Here is an 11409-nt window from a genome sequence, read left to right on the forward strand (position 1 = left end):
ACTTGCCACACCATAAAATTTTATTGAAGTTAATGGAAATACCACATAATGCAAAACATGGGAGGTCACAAAATAAAAGCAGATTCATATTCTAAGGGTAGATCACAAGAGTTGTATCTATTGTTTGCCCTTATAAATTTAGAGAGCTGTAAATTTTGATCGATCAAACTTATATGAAAAAGAATTTTTAAGATTTCTTGACATATATTATTCAATGACTAGCAAACTACTTAGTTGTGGTTGGTTGACTATTTCATTGACTTGGAGTTCTTTCTCTTAAGTGGTATGCCTATATCCTGCACTCACATGCACTATATCCATATACATATATGTTGACAACCTTTGGCGAAAATCCCCTTCTCTCTATCTACTAAATTCAGTTTTTTTAAGGCCGAACAATAGCAAGCTATTAGACCTGGACATGTGGATCTGCGATTACTAGCAATTCCAACTTCTTGATCCAAAGTTGTAGAGAACAATCCAAATTGAGACAATCTTCCTGAATTCACTTCATCTTACAACCTTGCTTTCTATTAAAATTGTCATTGTAACATGTGCACGACCCAGTCCATAACGGCCATGCAAACTTAACGTCATCCTCACCTTCCTCCAAAGTATCATTGGCAACTCCTTGTGAGTGTCACATACACTTTTTTAATTTATTTGGAGCCAAAACTAAAGAAGTAGTAATTTGACAATTATGGATATATTTTTTTTAAAATAACAAAAATAACACTAAACATTAATAAAGAGCTTATTTGGATGGAGAATAAATATTTTTGTTATAAAGTTGAATTTGTTTTGTTAGTGATAAGGAAAGAAGAAGAAAGAGGTGGGATGTTGCATAGAACAATCCAAATTAAGGCAATCTTCCCTTACAAATTTGTTTTCCATTGTAATTTTCATTGTGAAACATTCGTGGCCTAGCCTATAATGACTGCTAAATTAATGTCGTCCAACAATATCACTGACCCCACTCCTTGTGAGTGCCACACGTACTTTTTTGTTTGTATCGAAGCTAAAACTAAATAATTAATAATTTGACAATTATAGAGATCTTTTTAATGACAAAAATACTACCAACCTTTAATAAAAATCTTATTTTCATGGAAAATAATATATTTTTTATATAAAATTAACATTATATAGTTAGTTTTACGGAAAAATGAAGTGAGAGGTTTGATGTTGCATAGAACAATCCAAATAAAGGCAACCTTCATGGATTCACTTTGCCTTACGCCCTTGCTTTCAATTGCAATTGTCATTCGCTTTATCTATCGTGCAAGCTGTCCAAAAGAAGGAGCTAAATGGCAATATCGGTCATATTCTTCAGGGAGTTCTTTCTGCTCTTTCTGACTTTCGCTCTTGGAAAATTCAGCACTTGAAAAGGGAGTCCAATATGGCAGCTCATGAGCTTGCTCAGTTGGCTAGAGCTAGTGGGGAATCTCGGATTTGGAAAGGGATAAATCTTCCATGTATTCAAAGTCTGCTCAGGCAGGATTGTTTTTAAGTCTCCTTTTCCCCTGTTTTAGCTCCCTGTTGTTCTTTCCTTTTCTCAGTAATTGAATTTGCAGATTTCCCATCAAAAAAAAAAAAATAATTGCAATTGTCATTGTAACACGTGTGTGTCTCGTCCTATAATGACCATGCAAACATAACGTCATCTCCACTTTCCTCCAAAATATCACTGGCAGTTCCTCGTGAGTGTCACACACACTTTTTTGTCTATTTCAGAGCCAAAACTAAAGATTTAATAATTTAACAATTATAGATTTTTTAAAAAATGAAAAAGTAACGCAAACATTAATAACATATTATTTGGATGGAAAATAAATATTTTTGTTATAAAATTAACTTTTTTTTGATAGTTTTAAGGAAAAAAGAAGCAAGATGTGAAATGTTGTAGAGGATAATCCAAATTTGAGGCAATCTTCTTGGATTTGTTTGGACTTACAACAGTGGTGGTTTTACGAATTTTTCTTAGGGTGGTCACTAACAAATTTTAATTATATAAAATATAATAAAGTAATAACTTGAATATATCAATGTTACAAAAAAAAAGCATAAATACACGAAGTATTACAATTTCTTTCTACTAACAAAGAGAGAAAAAAAAAAGTTTGACAATAGATAAAGTGGGAATTAATAATACTGACATGAGAGTAATAAATTAAGTGAAAGAGTCTGAAATGATAATATATATATATATATATATATATATATATAGAGAGAGAGAGAGAGAGAGAGAGAGAGAGAGAGAGAGAGAGAGAGAGAGAGAGAGAGAGAGAGAGAGAGAGAGAGAATATTTGCTACAATTGCGAGTCGAGTCACCAAGGAGTAAGGAAAGCAAAATTGTTGCAACTGCAAAGTCAAAAAAAGTATAAATGTCGTCACCATCAATGAGAACTCACAATCACAATATTTCTCTTGATATCATTTTTTAAGGAAAAATGAAATTATGAACTATTTTAATTATTGAATAGGTTGAATGAGTTACAAATTTTAAAAATTAGCGTTTTAAAAAAAAAATCTTTTTGTTGAATAATTTGTTCCCTTGTTGTTGTTTGGTCTTGTCTTGTCTTATTTTTGTTTGATTTATGTTTGTTGTTATTTGGGCTAATATTTATTGTTGTTATTTAAGCCTGTTTTTTAAATGATTAAGGATTACGTTTTAGGGGGCAGAATTAATTTTGAAGTAATGCTATGTCCATAATATTTTTAGAATAAATCTTATGCAAAAAATTGCTATTGGTGAGTAAAAAGATAATATCAGTATCGGGACCGAATTAGAATAAACCACATTGAATTTATTGTGAAATTATTGTGAATGTAGAATTAACTTTATTTTTATTGAACCTAATATTTTGTAATACTCAAGTCAGGGTGTTCAATATTTTTATTAAAATGATCACAAAAGGTTAGTTTAGCATATAATTATTTTTTGACAAGTGGAGCTGCCACCTTGGCTTGCATGTGGAGCTGCCACAAGTGTCTTACAACCTTACTTTCCATTGTAATTGTCATTGTAACCCGTGTGTGGTTTAGGAAGAGGTACCTCATGTGGGTCCCTCATATTGTGAAGAGAGGTTTTTTGAGACTGTCTCATAAAATGATTTTCAGTAGCCCAACCCATAACGGCCATGCAAACTTAGCGTCATCCTCACCTTCCTCCAAAATATCACTAACAACTTCTTGTGAGTGTTGCATGTACCTTTTTATTTGTTTTGGAGCCAAAACTAAAGATTTAATAGTTTGAAGATTATAGAGTTTTCTATTTTCAAATGAAAAAAAAAAAAAAAAAACTCTTATTACAGTTTTTTTTTAAATTTTTTATGATTATAGAGTTTTTTTTTAAATGAAAAAAATGTGGTAAACATTAATAAATATCTTATTTGGATGGAAAATAATTTTGTTTTTTTGTTTTAACATCAACTTTGTTTAGTTAGTTTTAAGGAAAAAAGAAGTATTAGGTGGGATGTTGCAAAAAATTGATCCAAATTTGAAGCAATTGTTTTAGATTTGCTTCGCCTTACAACTTTGTTTTCCATTATACTTGCCATTGTAACATGTGTGTGGCCTTGAAGAAGGTATCACATGTGGTTCTCATATATTGTGAGAGAAAAATCTTACGAGATTGTCTCATAAAATAATTTTTGGTGTTTCAGCCCATAATGGCCTTGCAAACTTAGCATTGTCCCCCATATCTCTCTAAATTAAATATCACCAACAACCCCCCGAAAATGTCGCACCTTCCTCCAAAAGATTCTCGGAAATGCCGCACCTTTCTCCAAAATATCACTAACAGCTCCTCGAGAGTGCTGCACTCACCTTTTTGTTTGTTACAAAGCCAAAACGCTTATTGGGAATGCCACACTCACCTTTTTGTTTATTTCGGAGCCAAAATTAAAGAATTAATAACCTAACAATTATAGAGATTTTTGAATTAATAATTTGACAATTATAACGATTTTTTTTAATGTTAAATGAACAATCAAATATTTGTAAATTCTCAAGGAGGAAATTACTAGACACATATGTGCGTACTAACAAGTTGACTTGGAGATACTTCGCAATCACTTATGAACCTAAGATCTAACTAGTTTACACTCATAGTAAGACTCACTATACACCCACATAACATACACTCAAACAATCCAATTTGGAGTATCATGTCTAATGATAATGAGCTATCATTAAGAGCGGACGTCATAGATTTGAAACTCTCTCTCAAAAAAAAATTTGGAGTATCATAGGTTGCCTAGTGATTGTGTCCTACGTAAAAAAAGATAAGCCAAATCTCTTTTCTTAAAGGCAAAATAACCGTTGATTCTTCATGGATAAGAAGGCCATTAATGAATTCAAGCGATGCATTGAAAAAACTAGTTATTTCCACAACAAAAACTTGAATCTCTACTAGATTTTTCATTTTTCATCGTTTTATATATGAACACGTGGCCGTAAAAGGCTACAACATATGCATGCATATGAAGCTGCTGGATGATAAAATGTAATAATGGAATACAGATTTTCTTACCAAAATGGCAAATACAATTTCATTACTCTTTGACTACTTGTCAGCTGCTTCAAAAGCTCTCCCTATATGAGCTCCTAGATCCTTTTCTTGCAATTCTTCCATTCCTAAACAGTGCTCCAGATTTCTTTCTTAAGGGAACCCTTAAGTTTCAAGCTCTACGATTTCCTCTAGCTATTTCTCCAACTTCCTTTCCTTTCCTAATATGGAAGACTTCAGAGCTGGAAATATTGGTGGTTCATCTGCTTCGGATCCTGGTCATGAGGATGACTCAAGTTAGCTTTAACTTTCAAATTATAATTATATACATAAATCTACTTTTTACTGTAAACACTAGCTACCGCGATAACATCTTTTATATTTTTGTGTCTTGTTATGATTATAAGTCCTAATCCCCTGCTTAATTAGATCACCGATAGGTGTAGAGACTGCTTTTTACTTAATTTAGTCAGATTAACATGGAATATGAATAATCTAGAACAATACTGAGAGTTTTAGTAAGTTTGGAATGGAGGAAAGAGAAGAGCGGAGAATAGAAGGTGGCCGGAATTTGCCAAAATTTAGTATATATACATACTTATGACAACATAGTGAATAGGAAGTTGATATGTTGTGTATGGTTCAACTTACACTATATTCTGAATTTTTGACATGTTTTCAACTGTTGTTATGCAGAAGCAGCAGAAGATTTATCATTTGATGCAATACAGTATGAGTTTTTTGGAAAGAGTGTAATAGAGGACGAACTGAAAGACTCAGAGGATGAAATGGATGATGCTCCATTTGAGGGGTCTCAATATGAGACATTCCCATATTCTGAAAAACACAAGGTTAGATCTTCATCTTTGATATGCATGCAAACTTATATTAGCTTGAATAATTTCTGTTAATTTTCGTTCTTATTTTTGGCTGAACTGTTGGTTAATGTTTATTATATCTTCTAGAGTGATGATAAATTATATAGAGCAAGGGACGACTAAGTCCAAAATAGAGCTAGTCTATGAAATATATAGATGTGACATGATCTTATATTATTATTTCTAAAAGAAATCTTATATTATTGTTACCCGGAAATAGTAAGAATAGGCTATGGATACTGTTTGGTTGGTGTAAATTTTATTGATTTGACTTTTACATTTGTAGTCTTGGAAAAATTATTATGTATTTTAAGAATATACTTCTTCCCTTTCAGAGAGGGGTGGATTTTACCTATTATAGAACTCACCCTTATGTGAGAGGGAATGAGCATACTAAAAACCCACCGTCTCTACTTCCGTGGTGAATATATAAAATTAAGTTTCTTATTTAACTTTTTTCATCTTTCTACACCTACAATATCATTGAAATGCAAAGTATCTAAGAATGCTGGTATTATATGTGTGGTTGAGAATTAATTGAACATTTTTTTTTTGTGCCTTTTTCTTCATGTTTGCAGGGTAAAGGCGAGTGTTCATACAAAGTTGATGAACTCGCAACTGCTTTTACGAAGGTCAGCTTTCTTGCATATGTTGTTAGAATTTCGTATATTGGTTATTAGTAAAGATATCCATGACTTCATATATTAAAAAATATGAGAAAGAAAGAGAATGAGATAGAAGAGAATTAACATTGACTGTTTTTGTAATAAATTCTCAAGGTTGACGAAGCTAGTGGAGAGAATAGAGAATAGAATACAGGTCATGTCTTTTTGGGTCATGTATGTTGCACACACTGCTCATTCTAACTGAAAAGGTAACTTTTTAAAGTTTGAAATCGTGATTTAAAATCACGTTTTCAGTAATAATTGGTTGTGTGTGTTTACACAGTGTGTGCAACATGCTTTTCCCTTTCTTTTTTCTTTGTATTTCTTGTTCTATGTATTTTCTATTCAGATCCAAGCTTTCTTCTTCTTCGAACACCACATCTTGCTCAAACATACCTAACAATCTTTCTTCACAAGTCCCACTGTAGCTCCTTTCTAACATGTCCAATCTATGTCGGTAAATTGTACTATAAAAGCTATATTCTTTGGAGGCACCTGTTAAAAATACTGAATCAATAGTATTGTATTTCTCAAATAATAAAATATACATGAGTGTTTTTATATAGAAGGCTAAGTGTATAGTACAAGTTAATAGGCCCACAACCTATTACACGTTAACAACCCTCCTCAAACTCAAGGTGGGTGTGAGACCAACTTAAAGTTGTCAACCAAAGCATGAAGGCATCCTTTAAGATGTGACTTGGTGAAGATATCTGCAAGTTGATCTTTAGAGGAGACCGAGAATAGCTTGAGAGCACCATGGACAAGATGATAACGGATAAAATGACAATTGATCTCGATGTGTTTAGTCCATTCATGAAAGACATCATTGTGAGCAATATAAATGACACTTTGGTTGTCACAAAAAAGAGGAGTAGCGTAGGATGTGAGTACACCTAAGTCCTTTAGAAGCCATCATAGCTAAAGGAGCTTAGATGTGGTATCTGTAAGAGCACGATATTCAGCTTCATTACTGGAGTGGGCCATAAGGTTTTGTTTCTTGCTTCGCCAAGAAATCAAAGAAGAACCAAGAATAAAGCAATAACCAATGATGGACTTGCGATCAGTGGGATCTCCTACCCAATTAGTATCAGAGAATGTACGGAGAACAAGAGGAGACTGAGCAGAGTAGAAAATGCCATGGAAGAGAATGCCCTTTTGGTATCGAAAAATGCGCAAAATAGCAACATAGTGAGTTGATCATGGTGTAGACAGATACTGGCTCACCTAGTGAACAGCATAGGAAATTTCTAGACAAGTGATAGTGAGATAAACTAGGCTGTCAATCAAGCGTCTGTAAAGAGAGAGATTAGACAATGGTTTACCCCCTGAGGGAGTCAAATGTACATTAAGTTCAACTGGAGCGTCAACAGTTTTGCTATCAGTGAGTCTAGCTCAAGAAAAAAGTTCAAAAGCATATTTGGCTTGAGTAATATAAAATCCATCTGTAGAATGGGTGATTTCAAAACCCAAGAAGTAGCTGAGATGTCCAAGATCATTCATCTCAAACTGCTAATTGAGAAAATTCTTGAGTTCTTGAATGCCACTGAGGTCATCATTAGTTATGATCATATCATCCACATATAGAAGAAGCAAAATAGTGTCTTTGTTAGTGCAATGAAAAAATAAGACAAAATCATAATAACTGGCAATGTAACCTAAGCGATAGATGGTAGAACTGAACATAGAAAACCAAGCTCGTGGAGCTTGTTTAAGGCCATAAAGAGCACATCGAAGGTGAAAAACCTTATTTGGTTCAATAGAGAGACCAGGAGGAGATTGCATATAAACTTCTTCACTTAAAATCTCAATAAGGAAGGTATTTTTAACATCCATCTGAAAAAGTTCCCATTTACTAGTAGTGATGATAGGTAAAAGGGCACGAACAAATGAGATTCGAGCAATCAGAGTAAAGGTCTCTTCATAATCAATCTCATACTCCTGTGTAAAATCTTTTGCAACAAGATGAGCTTTATAGCACTCAATGGACCCATCAGAGCGAGTCTTGATCCTGTAGATCCACTTACAACTAACCATAGATTTCCTAGGGGGGAGAATCACCAAATCCCAAGTAGGGTTTTTAGATAATGCATCGAATTTCTCTTTCTTTGCAATCTGCCATAAAGGGTCAGTGGAGGCCTCACGATAGGTGTGAGGCTTGTGCAGAGTAGCAAGGGCAGTGTAACAATGATAGTCAAGTAAACGTGCAGGAACGGATCTTACACAAGTTGAGTGACGAGGTGGAATGTCTTGTGCATTATCTTCAGGTGGAGCAGATGCAGGGGACCCAAGCTCAAGGTTAGGTAGCTTGTCTTCGACTTGTTCATCTTCCACCTATTCATTAGAGAGTGATCCAAGATAGGCATCAAAAATATTTGGTGGTTAGACAAAGAATTCTATAGGAGGATCAAGAGTAACTATAGAAGAAATATGTGGCTCATCTGGAAAAAAGATCTAAGATAGAGGACGTAGATAGGGAGGCACAAAAGTGAGAGATCTCGACAAATGAGCGATGTTCCCAAAAGACAACATTACGTGATATATGAAGACAATGAGAAACAAGATCATAACACCGATACCCCTTTTGAGTTTCGCAAAGAAAACAACAAAGTCTAGACCAAGGCTCAAGTTTGTTATGCTCATGCGGCTGAAGAAAAACAAAATAGGCAGAACGAAGGAGCGAAAGTGGTGAAAGTCAAGAGGTGTCCCAAAAAGGCGCTCATATGAAGTTTGATTCTGGATGACAGGACTGGAAATATGACTAATAGTATGAACAACATGAAGAGCAACTTCGGCCCAAAAAGGAGCGGGAACTTTAGTAGAAAGAAGGAGAGCACGAACAATGTCAAGAATATAAAGAAGTTTTTATTTGGCTTTACCATTTTGCTAGGAGATACCTAGACAAGTTAGTTGATGAATAGTGCCATAGGAATGAAAAATAGCTTGGAAAGCATATTAAGTATATTCAAGAGCAATATCAGATCGAAAATTTTTGATGTGTTTGGAAAATTGAGTTTTAGCCATTTTTGTAAAATTACAATATACTTGCAATAATTCAGAATGATGTTTCATATGAAAAATCCAGCTATAGCAAGAATAATCATCAACAAAATATCGAGATCCACTAATACTAGAGATCGAGGAAGACCCCAAACATCAGAATGAATTAGGTCAAAGATATTAGTGGACATTAATTCACTAGTATTGAAAGGCAAAACTGGTTGTTTTCCTAACTGAAATGAAACACAATCAAAATTTTCGTTAGACACTGAACCAAACAAACCTCTAGAAGCCAAGTTTTGTACCCGAGAGGAAGATGTGTGGCCAAGTCAAGCATGCCAAATTGCAAGGGAAATAATAGAAGAAACTGCAGCAGTTGCAGCAGCAACAGAAATAGGAGCAACAGGTGGAAGATGAACATTGTCCATTAGAAACATACACCCACTCTAGGACCGGTCCCAAACTCCTATCCCATCCTCGGATCCTGCATAGTACACCTAAAATAATCAAAGGTAATGCGATAACCAAATTCAGTTAATTGTCCCACAGAAAATAAATTGTAAGAAAGGTTAGGAACATTAAAAACCCTAGGAACTGAGGAACCTATATTATGACCAAATATTGTGAAACCATTTGTTGTACGAATATTAAGAGTGTGTGGTGCATATTCAAGTTGAGAAAATAAGGACGAGTGAGGTGTCATATGATTGCAACAAGCAAAATACATAAGTCAAGAGGAAGGAGACATACCAGACAAAACTGAGAGAGAAGGGAAATAAGATGAATTATCAATCATACGAATGGTATTAGCGATAATGTTTTGAAGGTCGACTGTGGAAATAGTGATAATGGATCTAGAAGACTTGAATTTGCGGAGATAAGAGCCATTGGTTGGATACTCTCAGTGTTAGCAATAGTAGCAGCAGAAATGGAAACAATTGATTTATTGCGATGATAGCATGTCTCAATATTATTGCTAAGACGTTAGCAAAAACGTTTGTTGGATTGTCTGCGACGATTGTTGCAATAAGAAGAAGACTTGTCCTTATTTTTCATTTAGAAACAAAATATGCAAAAATGGAATTTACACGAAAAACTAGGCTAGAAACACCTAGACTGCAAAAAAGTCAAAGTCAAAGGTAAAGGTCAACGGTCAACGGCATGGTCAACAAAGTCAACGGTGATGATGTCAACAAGATGATGTAAGTAGTTGACTGATGCTGACATAAGCAGCTAACTGGGTGATGATGTGGCAATGATGCGAAGCGATACCATAAGCAATGACGTGGAGGATGACGTCAACTAGGGCTTACGTGAACGTTGACGTGGCAATGATGGTGTCAAAGATGACGTCAGTTGGAAACCCAGCGACGCGTGAGGCGTGTGGAGTGAGCTCGCTGAAACTTTGAGTGGCACGTGGGAACGCGTGGTAGCTTCGATGTTGACGTTTCTAGCAACGTTGAGTAGATCAGTTGATGGTCTACACAATGATATGTCTCACGTCTTAATCGAAGGTCAGAAGTGACAGATTTGACAAAGGTAGTGGTCTTGGCAGCGAAGAATGACCTTCTGGTGGCGAAGAATCAACCCTAAAGACCTCTGACAGCAGCGGAGCAGTTGGGAGAGGGCATTGAAAAGGCATACTAACCGGAGAAGTCGAGGCAATGAAAAATATCGACAAAGACAAGACTGTAAAACACAAAAAAGTTAGAGCAATGACTCTGATACCATGTTAGAAATAGTGATTCAATAGTATTGTATTTCTCAAGTTATAAAATATACATGGGTGTCTTTATATAGAAGGTCGAGTGTGTAGTATAAGTATGTGTGTAATACAAGTATATGTGCTATACAAGTAAATAAGGTGGACCTAAAGCCCACAACCTATTACACATTAACAGCTCCTATTCACAAAGATATGTCGAATGGTTTCATCATTGGAACTTGTGAATCCTCTACTCATTTCTCAAGGACAATGTAAGCAATCTAACAAATAAAAATTTGGGTATATACGTGTGAGTAAAGTTTTATATTAAAAAATAATAACAAGAGTGAATGGTTTATATATATAACACAGTTGGATCAAATTTATTGGCTCAAGCTTTTAGGTTAAGTAGTGTTCTTGTGTGTTATATTAACTACCATAACTTCCTGCAAGGGTGTCAATTCCTTTCCTCAAGATTTTGCTCATCTTCCAACTAAGAAATCATAGATTTTGCAGTGTATAATATGTCTAGGTCTTACAAAATAAATCTCAAAGTTCGTTCTCACCCTGTAAGCATTGCCTCAGCGACAAGATGCATAAACTTGCATAGTGATGACTCCTGCCCCCACCTCATATAATGGATTCAAATAT

Source organism: Castanea sativa, chromosome 5 (genome assembly GCF_040712315.1).
Source record: "Castanea sativa cultivar Marrone di Chiusa Pesio chromosome 5, ASM4071231v1".
Classification (NCBI taxonomy): Eukaryota; Viridiplantae; Streptophyta; class Magnoliopsida; order Fagales; family Fagaceae; genus Castanea; species Castanea sativa.